General features: G+C 37.4%; 1 protein-coding gene across 6 annotated transcripts in view; it reads right to left on the minus strand.

Moving 5' to 3' along the window:
• LOC136878816 (phosphatidylcholine:ceramide cholinephosphotransferase 2) overlaps positions 1–15,821 on the minus strand; it is a 724,489-nt gene that overhangs the window by 205,574 nt on the left and 503,094 nt on the right. For 2 of the 6 annotated variants that reach the window (XM_067152317.2, XM_067152318.2), the window contains exon 2: positions 13,311–13,366. The exons of the other annotated variants lie outside the window; for them this stretch is intronic. The gene's annotated coding sequence lies outside the window, so the exon portion shown is untranslated. The remainder of the gene's footprint in view (positions 1–13,310; positions 13,367–15,821) is intronic. 6 annotated transcript variants of the gene reach the window in all.

A 15,821-nucleotide genomic window follows, 5' to 3' on the forward strand; every position in this document is an offset into this window, starting at 1 on the left:
ACATAAAATCGTAATGAGTCCTAATTTTAATAGCAAAACCACCATGGGTTACGTTCATGGAGAGAATATACTTGTATTCTTCCGTGTTACGGAAATGTAGCGTAACTAAATTCATGACAAAATCTCTCCTGCCCTATACCAGTCAAAACCGGTCTCCCGTTGACTTTAACTCTCGTCATTGAGATAACAGATCCCAATGAGAGTAACGTTTGAGTAGTACACTACTCAGATGCGAAGTGAACTAAGTTAAGATCTTCTTCGATGTCAAGACGTACAGCCCTCCTCCGATGATAGATTAGAATTGTAGAATCGTCCTTCAAGTGCCTGTCGTCGAAGTACATAAGGCTCCAAAGTCTCCTTCCATCAACCATATCGCATGGTCGAGTAAGATTTGATGTACCATCCCTTCTCCTATGTATTGCAGTGAATATATCATGTTGCTCCATTATGTCCATTCACATAGGTTGAACTTCTCCGCGGGATTAAAGCGTCAGGTAGCGAACTTCGAAAAGTAGGCGTTAACATGGCTTTAACTGTCTCCTCAGAATATGGAAGGGCTCTCGTAATTTGATGACGTACATTTCCTGGTAATGGGCTGAAATTAGCCTGCTGACTCCGGTCACATGTCCTCGGCTATCGGAAAATTTACTGCAAGCTATTAATACGAATGATGTTGAAATGCTTTACACAATAAGTCGTTCGTTCAGAATACGTTATAGCCGCGATACAAAGAAATGAAATGATGTGAAATGGATGATTAAAGCCCTATATATATATATAAACTAATTTAAAAATGACCTACCAGTGATTAAACGTATACATCTTTTCAATTAATTACACGGTTTGATAATTTATCACATGCAGTGATGTCCCAAACATCACCTGTCGTAAACCCGTACTTTCCAAATCGATTCACTAGCTGATTTAAAACTACACTTTGTGGTGGTTTCACTTTTGGCATTATCCTTGCATAGAACTACAGTACACTCTCAGGAGGATAATTCTGTACTGTAGCAGAAAATGAACTGTTGTTTCTAAACCTTTCACCATTTCACTTTTGTATTTCTTGGCCTTGTGGTATGCGGGGATGATGGATTACTTGTGCCTGAAACACATTAGGAAATATTTTCTCCCAAGTGTCAGAGTTCTGTTTTGTGTTCCTGCATATATATCGGATACATAAGACTCACAGGTATTAATCATTCCCCTACCCTTTCTTACCATCAGCTGCTGGTCAGTATGCTTGCCCATGAAACATATTTAGCAGCTTCAACTAAATGTAAGAAAAAATTATAATTTTATGATGTTTTCTGTTTTTACTTGTGCATTATTACCAGTCTGACAATAAAGAATACATGCATGCAATTAAGAACGTTTTAAAATTATAAAAAATTATTCAAAACGCAATATATTAACCTAAAACCTTCTTAAAAGATAATAACTGATCAGCTAAATCGGCAAAAAATGTAAAATAAAAATACTAATTATCCTTCGCTATATCACATTAATTATCCTTTATTATATCACATTATATTTAAATTTTATTTGTGTAGGGTAGGCCCATGTGATGTGGTATTACATAGTATCAAGAAGTGATATGCTTGTAGTACCAGTTTTTGGATGTATTTTATTTTATTTTCATATATTTGATATTATAAGTTATGTTTCTGACACGATAAAATAAAAATCATAGAATGAATTTGTATACTACTGAACAACATTCCAATTCAAAGAGCAAAAATATGAAATTTCAACAACATTCGCCCCTTGTTTATAATAATGGAGATATTAACGAGGTTAGGTTGTTTTATGGCCAAGTCCATCAAGGGTGAATATAATGTTCAGTCAACACGTTAAAGAACCAACTGGCGATGATGATAGTTGGTATGATCTGTCTTTATAAGGTGAAAAACCACATAGTCGTTAGCCTCTACTGATCACGAAGATAAAGAAAATGACTACAGAAGTGAGAAGGAAGATTTGAAGCACCACTAAAAGTGAATGGAATCAGGAAAAAGAGAGAGAGAGTGTGTGTGTCATTTCATTCCGATCGTGCCATTTGGGCTCATTCATTGGACTGGCCCTTCCCAAATATGATGATTTTCAATGCCCAGGTCCCTAAAACTTACCATCAATACTATACCACTACAATGACTGAAGTGTTTTAGAGCTGAAGTCCTAGGGAAGGTCCATGACAACATAGGGACATTATTTCCAGTACCTACTGGTTAGTGCGTGGTCTTAAGCAGTGGCGTATTATTTGAGTGTGTCTTAGTGGTTTGGTTACCCGCCTACATGCAGAACTCAGGATAAGAAACTGCGTCCTTCTCGTATATCGTCAAGTAACTAGGAAGTTCGTGTGACATATCCGTTGGACGACGGATACACAATCATCAGACTTTGATATCACTGCCAAACGCGGACGACGCTTTATCACTTGAAACAGCGATTCTCAGCCTTATTACCATAACGAACTAATTAGAGCATAACACCAGTCCAATAATATCACGAAATCATTGCGCTAATTCTTGGCTTTTATGAACGGCTTCCTTCATAAACACGTTTGTCATAACAGCGCTCAAACCTTTTTGCATATTCTGGAACCATGCTTAAGCCATACATACATACATACATACATACATACATACATACATACATACATACATACATACATACATCTTCATTATCTATTATTATGCCATTCAGCGTTCAGTCTGCAAGCCTTAGTGAATTTACTAATCGTCACCACAGTCCTCTATTTTTAGATAGTTGTGACCTCGTTTAGTTCTATACCTCTTTCTTTAAATGGTTAGAAACTGACTCTAACTATCGTCGTCTTGGTTTTCCTCTACTTCTCTTGCCCTCCATGATAGAGTCCATTATTCTCCTAGGTAACCTATCCTCCTCCATTCGCCTCATATGACCCCACCACTGAAGCCGGTTTATGCGCACAGCTTTATCAATCCAGTTCATTCATGACTTATCCTTTATCGCCTCATTTCTAATATCCTCCTGCCATTGTTCCCATCTATTTGTACCAGCAATCATTCACGCTACTTTCATATCAGTTATTATGAACAAGATATGCTGAGTCCAACCGGCTTTCACTCCCGTAAAGCAAAGTTGGTATGAAATCAGACCGAAATAACGATAGTTTCGTCTGGGAGCTGACTTCCTTCTTACAGAATACTGTTGAACGAAACTGCGAGCTCAATGCATTAGCTTTACTGCACCTTGATTCAATCTCACTTATTATACAAACCAACCAATCAACCAAACAGACAACGAAATAAATAAATAAATAAATAAATAAATAAATAAATAAAATACATTCTTTTCAATTAAATAAATTGAATAAGTACATTTCAATGAAATTATATGGATATCTAAAAAGAATGAACAAAAGAAACGTTTGATCAAAAGGACCTCTGGATATCTGCTAGAATTGAAGGCAACCACGAACTGGGTGGCGGAGCTCAACGAGGACGCATAAGAGATTGGAATCACAGCAAAGACGATCCACAACAGAAAGAAGTTCAGGAATCGAATCGTCAACCTCAAAAAAAAACCCAGAAGTACCCAAAGAGTAGGCCCAAACTAATAGTATCCCAGGAGCAGAGAAAGACAAAAAGCGAAAGAACTTTGATCCGAATATTTTCCTCAATATCTGCCGTTCCATTTTCTCAATGTCTCTAATGTCGATGTTTATTGATGATGTTTCAATTGCGTAGTGCCTCTGGGAGAGCAACAGTGTTGTAGTGTCGGAGTTTGGCCTTGGTGGAAAGTGATTTCCTGTTGTAAACGTTCAGGTGATTGTATAGGCTTTACGTAATTTTTCAGTTTTACTTGTGTGACGCTGCCATACTGGGTCAAGAGTGGCAACAGGTTTGAGTTCTTGGAGCCCATGTACTGTGCTTTTTCGTAAGAGATGTGGAGGCAGTTTTGACAAGAATCTCATGAAGCTTCTCGATCGCATATCTGGCTTCCTCAAGAGTTCGGGTAATTATTGCTAGATCGCCAGCGAAAGTAAGGCATTTTATGTTGATACGTTTAGCTTTCGTTCCCATATGGATTCCAGGTACTTCTTTCTTCTAAGTTTTAATGACCTTGTCTAGTACTAGGTTGAACAGGAGTGAGGTGTCTAATACCTGTTCTAATTTCAAAAGGTTCAGAGGTTTCACCCATGAATTACACTTTAGAGGTTGTGTCTGTCAATGTTTATTTTGGATTAACGTGGTTGTTTTGTTGTCAACGCCATATTCGCGGAGTACATTAAACAGGGTGTCACGATCAACAGAGTCGTATGCTTTTTTTTAATCTACGAAATGATTACTGTACGGTTTGACTGGCGATGTTGGAGAATCATATTCAGGTTCCAGATCTGTTCCACGCATGATCGATGCGGTCGGAAGCCGTGAAAGCACTTTGTATGCAATTGGCAGAAATGAGATGCCTCGATAATTGTTGTTGTTGTTCTTATTATTATTATTTCAATGTAATTTTTCCCTGTTATTTCATACAATTTTTCAGTTTTTCATTCCTTTCCGTTTATCTTTTTTACAAAATGTGTACATTCATGTTGTAATAAAAACTTATCATGAAGATAAATGTTATTCATTTCAATGACGTGCAGTACTTTATTTTAATATAATTTAAATAGACCTACAGTAGGTTTTATGCCTTTGCTGGCAGGACCTAGTGTTTACGGTGCACTATGTCTTCTGGTGTGGGCTAGAGCAATTTTGTTACTTTCATTGATCTGTCTCTGTCTTATCCTTGGCTTTGACAATATGAAAGTGTTTGAGGTACGAGCGATGCTAGTAAATGCCATTCCTTCTGAAGCCAGTCCCTGCCTGCTATGAATGGTGTGAAAATGTTGCTCATAGGGTCGGTTGGTGCATGCATTTCAGTGGGCTTGGCAGACTGATATGTAACTGCAACTTCTGGTTCGGCGAGGAAAGCAACGGGAAACTACCTCGCTCCTCATTTCCCTAGTACGCCTCTTCAGTAATTCCCAGGCCATCTTTGACAGCTGATGGCGGAACTGTTGAGGATCCAACCAGCCTTAGGGCTGAAGACTGAACATACATACATACATACATACATACATACATACATACATACATACATACATACATACATACATACATACATACATACTGTCCCCTTCAAAAGTGGAAATAATTTATTAAGGGAGAATGATTTATTTCATCAGTGAGTTGAAACATTATTTCGATCGCCAGGAGGGTGAGATTTTACACTCCCGTGCTAGCGTGGACAAGCCGCCTGCGAACCGGTTTTCCCAACCTACCAAGAGAACGAGGAAGCAGGGTGAAATTCCTGTTAGGTGTCCTTCAGACACATGTGTGTGTATGCCACGTGATCGGGCGGGCAGCGTGATTATAATCGATCAATAATTGCAAGGTCGTGTGACGTGAAACCAGGGCAGTTAATAAAAATGACAACCTTCACAGGAATGCAACAGATCCACCAATCAGATATAATCAAGAGGCACATCTCCGTCTTAAGACAGTGAATTTACGGTAATTCCAAAGGAAATTTTATAGAGGGTTTTTACTTCTGAACACTTGATTTGAGCGTTACTCTGAATACAGCTACGGTCGAGACTGAACGTCGTTTGCTTTACTGGGAGACTTTGCATTAGAGAAGGCACTGAGGACTGAATAAACTGCAATTCAGGCATTTGAAAAACTTCTCTACGATTTATTTATGACTGTCATAAGATAAGTGTCCATCTCCAAATTATTAAACATCGCGTGTGTATCCTGGACTATTGATAAGACTTTTATTAGTTTCAGCTTTTCTACGAGAACTCAGAAGAAGGAAGGTCGTTGGTTCGAGCTCGCTTCAAGATGGCTATCCTTTTCCGAGATGAATCCTACTGTTTCCTGTGCACCTTCATCTCCTCCATGAGTCACTAATTATGTAAGGCGTCGGACATGGGCAAGACTTTGTTCGATGGAAGGTGATGTGACCACGTACTAGGTCATCAGCCAGAATCCAGTTAACACCAGCCACATGAGTATTCTTTAAGAATTCATCTTTCTATCTTTCTGTAAAATGTCTGTAAAACGTAGCCTTACCTTATTCATTTAGATTTTCTATTAGTTTAGCAGTAGTTTGACTTTTCATTCTTCTTTCCTCGGTGGGAGGTAGTTTGTGCTCTGGAATGAATGTGTATTCGGTTCTATTAGTTAGAGATAAGAGTGAATAGCATCGAGAGAGACCTCAACTGTCCTAAATATTTAAGACGGCAGGAGAAATAAAAGTAAATGACCTTCGCGTTAATCTTGAATGATTTTGAAATAGTTTGAAAATTAATTGAGACAGATTAGGACAGTGTTCTAGTGTTTTTCTAAGTGTCAAATTTCATTCTACGATTATACGACATTTCTGTAGACTTTAGTTCGTTTAGAGTCATCTGAATAATTTCGTACGATAGCTTTGCAAGTGTGATTAGGCACGGTCAATAATAATAATAATAATAATAATAATAATAATAATAATAATAATAATAATAATGAGTAAAAATAATTAAACCTAATTACGGGCTAAAATTTGAATAAGGTCATGGGTTTAATGTTGGTTTGTTCTTGGAAAGAATTATCGTGTGCTCACTTTATGTAAAGTAGGCCTGGAACATGGCATCCTCCGGACGGAGTAATGATGAATTATACGTATATTTTACTGTGCTATTAATTTGATTATGACTTGCAGATGGACATTATATTTTGTGTGATAATTTATGCATCCATTAGAGTTATTTTTGGAAGAAATGTGTCACTGGACATGATTTCTTCGAGCTTGAGTGCAGAATAATCGAGAGCCACGATATAGTAGGAGAATAAGAATAAACGCCGCAACTCATGTACCGTAAGCGCGTATTCTAATATTTGACCTGTGCTGTAGGTATTTTACTTGCTTATTTTGAATGATTTATGTTTAAAGGATTCCCTTGAACATCGTAGTATAATTAATTTCTGCATAAAAGTGATAACCTCAACTCTATCACGTCCTAGATCGATACCTGGAATATACATGATATTGTCATCTAGAGAATGATTTCCCTAATTTGGAATAAATCCAAAATTTAATAATAATGGGTTAGTGTTCGTGTAAATAATATTGTAATATTGTCGTGTACCTATGTGTGAATGTGTGATGTGTGATTTGATTATATTCTGTGTTTTGTGAATTTTCTTGAATGGTTTTATGATGATGTTCTCCACTGCGCGCGTCAAATTTTGACCGATTTACGTTATTTTTGCGTGTCCGTGATTTGATGAATTATGAATCTTTAGAAGATTTTATTATAATTTAAGGTAGATTAGGATCTAATTCACTAAAATAAATTGAATAAGAGAAGGCAACGTCCGTGGATTGATGTTACGAGGCTGAATTTTTAGTTATTGTAGTCACTTATTGCATAACAACGAGTAACCGTTAGGTTGATATGAGATCAAATAAGAATTAATTATGAGAAGTTCAGTCACTTAATAATTATAAAAATGAATTGATTGATGAAGGGAAAGTCTAAGGAAGACTTATTAACCACAATTTCTTGAATTAAACATTTTTCAATAATTTTAATAAGGGAAAGAAAATTATCATTTTCTTGTAGAATTAAGTGAGATCCAGAAGGAATATTTTAATTTAAGCAATTTAATTATCATTATTGGAGAGAGTGATACCAGATAGTATTTTGATTTTCAATCCAGTTTATAGTAAATTAATGATCCCTATTATTATTATTACAGACAAGAACATTCGTTGAGCTTTAATTTGATCAAGATTCCTTATAGACGATAGCACGAGGAGAAGAGATTTTCAAGAATTAGTCCCAGATTTTGTAAATTTAATTGTTTATTGGAAGAGTGATAGTTTTTAATAAATGTATAAACCTATTTTAGCTTCTTTTCATTTGTCGCTAGTCCTTCATCTATTCCTGCCTTTAAAATTTTCTGCACAGCCGATAAGCGAATGGTCTACCTCTGAGACTCTCGCTCACCGGCGAGCTGAGCCCGGCATGATGGGGGCAATACATACATACATACATACATACATACATACATACATACATACATACATACATACATACATACATACATACATACTGTGACCGTGAGGCCACAAATGAGTGAACAGGTGTTGGTGCGGCTTGTGTTCGCTTGTCGGCGAGATGGGGTGCGCGCGACCTTGGACAAGGGCGAGAACGAGTTTTTTTGTGCGGAGAGCGGCCGGCTGGCTAACGGAATAAAAATAAAAAAATGAAGGTTGGCGAGTGAGAGAAGGAGGCCAGCGCGTGTCACCTGTAATTGCGAGGAACGATATGAATGACATATTTGTAATATCTTTGGTGGCGACGTGCATAATTACGGAAGGCTCAAGGGTTAAAGTAAAATAAACTGGATAAAAAAAATAGCACATGTAGAGGATATAAATTAAAAACTGAAATTTTGAAATAATTTGCACGACCTTGTGGCTGAAATGGTGATGAAGTTGTAGATTCGTACAGTAGAAGAATTTAGTTCCTAAATTGACTTTACTTCCGTGCATGTGCACCAGACATGATATTTAAGTCATGTGATACGAATACTCATTCTCACACACTGGCGTGTTCTTGGTCTATCACCTTCAGTCGCTCAGCGTGGAACGTCGTGAATACTGGCTTCACTCCTGTGCTCTACACGTCTGAAAATTGGATACAATTTAGAACAGTGCTGTGATCAGACGTCGAATGTGCAGATATTAATCCCTTAAGTACGTGTCATTTCCAAAATACAGTTACGTGTGTGTTTGGAGCCTACTCTAAAGCATTTTGTGTAAGTTTCAGCTTTCTTACGAGTGGACGCGGAAGACGTGGACGTGAATATTTCCAGAAGAGGACGGAATCTCACATCATGGATTACCAGTGCTTCACCATGAAGTTCTAAACCTTTGACCATCGTTGGCGGCGTCGGGATGCAGATTCTTTCGTCCTGGCATGGCTGATTGAGAACCCAGACTTCCAGACATGAAGATTTCTCTATAAGTTAAGTCGATTACGTCTCATTTATATCTGTTCTATGTAGTTTTGTTCTATTCTTTCTTTCTTCTTAGTAAGCTATTTTGACACATTTTATGGTTGTTATTTGCTGGAATACGTCGTAAAACTGACACATGTGATTACTTAATGACCATGTGGCCATGAATTTGACAGTGAGGGTTCTGATAGAGTTATCCATGTGTTATCGACACCATCTTTGCTTATTGAGTAAATTTCGTCACGAATATGAATTAATTTATGTCCGATGGATTTAATGGTAGGATATTTCGTCCACATTTTCTATATTTTCCTTGTATTGGAACTTCTACTTGTACCTCGTGTCTGAGACAACGTGTCATCGGGATATTGAGTCCGAATTCTATGTACGAATTTAATGTGAACATGTGCATTGGGAGCATGTGATAATTAGTTGGAGTAATTAATCATCGAGACACTTTTAAGTGGATATTATGTATTTGTAGGACGTTGGTAGGTCCTGATATTTCATGACTACACATATTTGAGATTAAGATGCGACAAGTTAGGGTCGTCATTGTGGTACACTGTACGTGTAGAGTATATGGAATAATTGTGCATGACACAAATCTTCGTGAAACTGAGCTTTTCACATGTTAATGGATTATTCGCGATAAATGCAGTGTAGTCTAATGTTAGTGTCTTCAGATGAAGAAAATGAAAGTCCATGTTAATCGATGTACTTTTTAATTCGTGGGAATATCCCAAATTTTCTCAAGTAATCCAGTAATTTCAAGCTCAAGGTACAGATGAATGTTCGAGAAGGCCTTAGGTCTGAAGAACAGGTCTTCGACGAAATATCTAAATAATATCTGATTCGTGACTATATCAGCTCATTCGTTGATGCAATTTTTCGCTCTCATGTGATAACTCAATCTTGCTGTAACTCAATAAATTCGTTAACAGGAGAGTAATACGGTTGATCGACACTCGTCGATGTGTACATAGTGTAGATATTTTCTTCTTGGTACTTACAGTCTTCTTGACAATTTCCGTAGTTAGCTGTAGAAGTAGTAATTTGTTAGTATTTAGAGGATTATTTTTTTTATGTGTTCTGTTCTGAAATATGTGACACTGATATTATCGATTGATAGTGGACAGGATTTCCACATGGATGGTATTCTCCCCATTTACTTACGTTTGCAAGCCCAGAAGGCGTTTTATTTTGTTTAATTATTGGTCAAATACTTAACGTTCAGTATAAATTCTCACGGAAAGAGATGTGAGACGACGTGAACAGGTATATCCGACGTCTCGGATTAACTTAGAGAAAACCAAGGCAAATTCAACTTTTCATTTTATTGTTAAGACAACGACTGTAAATTTTATTTTTGCTATAAGTGTTAACTTTTGAATCTTGGATATTTCTTTATTATACTCGTTCTTACAATTACTGCATTTTTTCCAGATTATCGATGAAGGCTTGGCCCAGACCTCATTTTTCTGAATGAAAATTTTAATTCAACTTTAAACCAATAACTTAATAACTTTAAAGACGAGAAAAAAAATTTTTTTTCACAATGTAAATACTCTGTTAGAATGTTAGGGAAATAACTGTCGTGTACCATCCCATTTGTTTGCACATAGGTTTGTTACATCAAGAGCCATATTAAATTCCATAACGTAACGATCATAATCATAATCACAGATTTCAGGATGGCCAATATTGCATTTAATTAAATAAAAGTGTCATATATGTTCTATACTTGGAACGTGCTTATTTGATGAACCCTATGATAAAATCCTGCCACATTCATTTATTTTATAAGCCTACAGCCACCGGACTGAGCACCCCTGGGGTGTCTCGTGTTCGCAGACTGACTATGACGGGCACAATACATACATACATACATACATACATACATACATACATACATACATACATACATACATACATACATACATACATACATACATACATACATACATACATACATACATACATACATACATACATACATACACACATACATACATACATACATACATACATACATACATACATACATACATACATACATACAGTAGGTTTACTGCTAGTCTTTCCGTCGATTAATTGCAGGTCTTTATGTATGTTGGGTATTCAGCCCGAAGGCTGGTTTGATCTCCACACCTCCGCCAACAGCTGCCATAAACAGCCTAGGCGTCACTGAAGAGGCATACTAGGAAAGTGAGGAGTGATGTAATTTCCCGTTGCTTTCCTCACTGAGCCAGAAGTTGCTATTACATATCAGTCTGCCAAGCCCACTGAAATGCATGCACCAACTGACCCTATCAGCGATATTTTCACACCATTCATAACAGGGACTGGCTGCATAAGGAATGGTATTACTAGCATTGCTCATACCTCACTCGATTTCATATTGTCAAAGCCAAGGATGAGACTGAGACAGGGCAACGGAAGTAACAAATTTATTCTAGCCCGTACCAGAAGACACAGTGCACTGTAAACACTACATCTCGCCAGCAAAGGCATTGCAGGTCTTTGGAAAGTGTCTTTCTTTGCAGCTAAACGTTCCATTTTCTTCAACAGCACACTGAATGCATTTCTGCTCATTTTATTTCGTCATTCGTCAAACCTTTAACATTCTCCTTTTAACCTTGTGCGTTTTCATGTAAATTAAATCCACTGTCTCCTCGTTACTTTCTTCTCTCCATCCAATACTTTTTATTTTTTACAATGTGCTTTACGTCCCACCGACACAGATAGGTCTTATGGTGGCGATGCGATAGGACAGGGCTAGGAGTGTGAAGGAATCGGTCGTGGCCTTAATTAAGGTACAGCCCCAGCATTTGCCTGGTGTGAAAACGGGAAACCGCACAGCCAACTCGCCCGGTCAATGCAATACTATAGCTGTCTTTGAACGAATTTTCTGCACGGAACTGAAACATGAGGATAGACGCGAACAATTCGTGACGGAAAGGACGGATCGAAACTTTGCATTTACGAAAATGATTACTGTACTTTTTCACTGGCGATGTTGGAGAATCATATTCAGGTTCCAGATCTGTTCCACTCACTATCGATTTCGTTTAAGACAACCAGTGCGCATCACGACTCAATTACCGATTACACTACGTGGTTTCATTGTCAGTATTAAGAACTACCGTATTGTACTGATCTTCGTCTTCTTTACATTGGTTTTACGTCGTACCGATTCAGATTTTAAGGTACAGCCTTTGTTTGATGCGAAAATGGGAAACCACGAAAAATCATCTTCAGGGCTGCCGACAGTGGGGTTCGAACCCACCAACTTCCGATGTATTGTACTGAAAGCTGGGTGCTGTCTTTAAATCAAGCAGATGTAGGACTATTTATGAGTCGTCTATTTATCGTATGTTAGTGTTCGGGAGAAAATAAATGACATCAGTATTCCATGGTTGTCTATGAGGATCGCTGCCAAGTTCAACGAAAAGTGTTCGGTATTCAAAGAAAAAGATAGATGGTTTATGTTGACAGGACGGTCGCCTGGCTGTTGTGACACTGCTGCAAGGTCATCGCTCACCTGACGTTTGTAGTCAACATTTATTGTTTTTCCTGAGCGCTATCATACGTGTAAGAAGCCGTTCAACAAAACATGCGACAAGGTGACTTCATCCAACTTCAACATGAAGCACCCTAATGAACGATAAAAGGTTACCGCCTCGGGGAATCAAGGCTGGTGGTTCGGGAATAATTACTGTCGATCAATAAGGATTAGAGTCGAGTCCATTTTACGTGTTACAATTCGTGACACTTTTAAAAGTACCATATTGGATAACAGAAAGTAAGAAACTTCCGAATAAATTAAAATAAAATGTTATCTGCCGAAATAACCAGCCAAAATATTGTGACATAATCACTTCAATTATTCACAGAATTGTGAATGAGTGACGTCCTTGGAGCTAAGGCCGCGCAACAAACGGCTGAAAGCACTCCAGCAAGGTCATTTATTTGTAATTGTAAATGCGAAAATCAGTTTAACTTTGTGAGATGTTATCATCTATATGTAATGAAGCATTTACATTTATTATTCTAGTCCGTCCTAGGACTTTGGAAACCAGATCTGAAATCTACCAAATGGCGATAAAGTTAACTGATCTTTCCTCATTATAAAAAAAAAAAAAACAACAACCAGAATATTCTATCCTCCAGATAAGAGGCAGACCCTTACTCCACTTGGTAAGAAATATGCTTGCTTAAGTCATATAATATTATCTAAACAGATTTGGAAGGTTTGTTACTCACAGACAATAGCGAACCTTCTGTAATCATCAGCCCACCCATCAGGTACAGACACTCACCTAGAAAAGAGGAAAAAAAAAACATTAGCATTAATCCAAAGGCACTGAATTGAGTATGTTTCAATAACATATAAAATAACAATATTTTTTAAAATATAATTTTAACGAAGATGTCCGTAAAATAACCTATTGGCCCATCAACGGATCGCAACTCACCGGTGAAAACCACTGTTATAATATATTTTAAGAAAAAAAGAAAACATGTTTGTACATAAAATAATTTAAATGTTAGATGATTTAAATGCAAGGAAAAAACGGCTATATTACCAACAGCATGAGAACGTCCTTCAGCGATGGTCAGACTAAGTTAATTACGATTTTATTTTAATACTGATACGTTTTCACAGATTCTGGTGAACCATAGAAAGTGGGCCAAGGAATGGCATAGATATTTGTTGTTCATTTTCATCGCTGTAGAAGATCCTTGCTTTGAAATGCTACTGGATGTACAAACGACACAACAGTCCACTTCCGCATAGCTAACTTATCTCATATGGAACAGCAAGATAAATTTGTATCTGTTTTTACATTTCGCCACACTCTACACCCTTCAACCGTTAATCTAAGCATAGCCTAGCTTTCTGTTTCCTTGACTATGTCTTGAACCACAGGCAGAGATCAGTAGCAAAATCGAAATGGCCAAGGGGAGACATGTCTGAATTATCTGTTTTATTTAATTGTTGTTTTACATCGTTCATAAGAGACTGTCCAATCTATAGTCTATTGCAGTGAAATTGCTTTAGTCAATTCGCCATTTTTCTAAGTCCTTAATGGCTGTATGAAAAGAACAATGCGGAGTATTTTGAGGTCCGACACATGCACACTTTGTATTATTTCATTTTATTTCCTAATACAAATTGTTTCTTGCGATAGAATTCTTTACCAAAAGTTGATAAAACATGGTGAGATTGTTCTGAAAGCTAGACGCACTTCAGCTTCTTGTGGGTTTTAAAAGGGATTTTTTAAAGCCGATTTTATTCCATAGGCCTATATAGAAATAGACTAACAGTGTATTGTCGGTAGATTTACTGGCACGTTAAAGAATTCCTGTGGGACTAAATTCCGGCACCTCGGCGTCTCCGAAGACCTTAAAAAGTAGTTAGTGGGACGTAAAACAAATAACATTATTATTATTATTATTATTATTATTATTATTATTATTATTATTATTATTATTAGTGTATTGTCATGGTCGAGTGGTTAACGTGCGAGCTTCTTTCATGCAAAATCACGAATTCGAATCTGGACGAGATTGGTGGATTTTTGAAGTCGAGAAAATTCATGTCCTTCATGTCGATGTAAAGTACAGTAAGTGTTCATTCGGCGAAATTCACTCAATATTCTAATCCACCCACGTATATAGAGTTTCGGTTTCGTTGACAGGAGTTGACATTAAGGTTAACGACAATAGCACAATCTGTTAATGAGGGATGTATTCGAAACATAAGTAACCTGTACATAATGTAACTTATGTGGAACAACAACACGGTCCAACATGGATGAAGAACGTAATAATTTAATGTGGTTCAGCAGACGGAAAGAGCTGCGACACTAAAGAGTAGATGATATAATTCAACTGTTTTTGTAAGCCAATAATCTGAAGCCCAGCCCAAGTAAGACTTAAGTGTGCGCAATCCATTTATGTTATAGGGAAGCATGGTTAATGAACTGCGTCTAACAAAACGTCAACATCAGAGCCTTATAGATGCAGATAGGCGAAAAAACATTGTCTGTTACACGTGAGAAATTCTATCCTCATCTCCACAAGCACTTCACTCCATTGCTGGGCCGCGTAGCTCAGATGGTAGAACGCTGGTTCAATAACTCTATTATTGCTTACATTCCCCGCTCGGTATACACACACCCGACCAACTAAAACACCACGTGACGCATAATTAGTAATACATATCTCCTCCAGTGCACTGTCACTTCCATATCTCACAGATGCATTAGCCACCAGCGTCTTGAAGAGGTGTGGCATTCTAACCGATGATCCCGTTGCCATGCTGTTGGAGCGAAACGTTGGTATAATTTCACTATTGAAAATGCCCGAATACTTTCAATTTTGGTTTATATTCTATTCGCAATAGATGAAAATAAATTCATAATTACTGTAACGTATTAGTTTTATATTCTCTCACAATGCCACTTAGACCATTACAAGCCTCAGCCTTTGACTCTGAAGTTCTTAAACATTACATTGCGCAGTCGACCTGATAGCAGTCGTTGTAATCAGGAAGAGTTATAGATGACCGTGAAGATAAGTTGGACGGACGATGGCCAACAACAGACGTGTCTATTAAATGACCATGCGATGACGCACAGAAATTATTACGGGTGGATCCATACCAACGACACCAAGAAATAAACAGCAGGCTACAACTGGATCGTACCCTATAATGTAACTATTGAAAGATTCTCATACTTCCGGGATTCTATTGTATTTTTATTTTCA

This window comes from Anabrus simplex, chromosome 8, assembly GCF_040414725.1.
Source record: "Anabrus simplex isolate iqAnaSimp1 chromosome 8, ASM4041472v1, whole genome shotgun sequence".
NCBI lineage: Eukaryota > Metazoa > Arthropoda > Insecta > Orthoptera > Tettigoniidae > Anabrus > Anabrus simplex.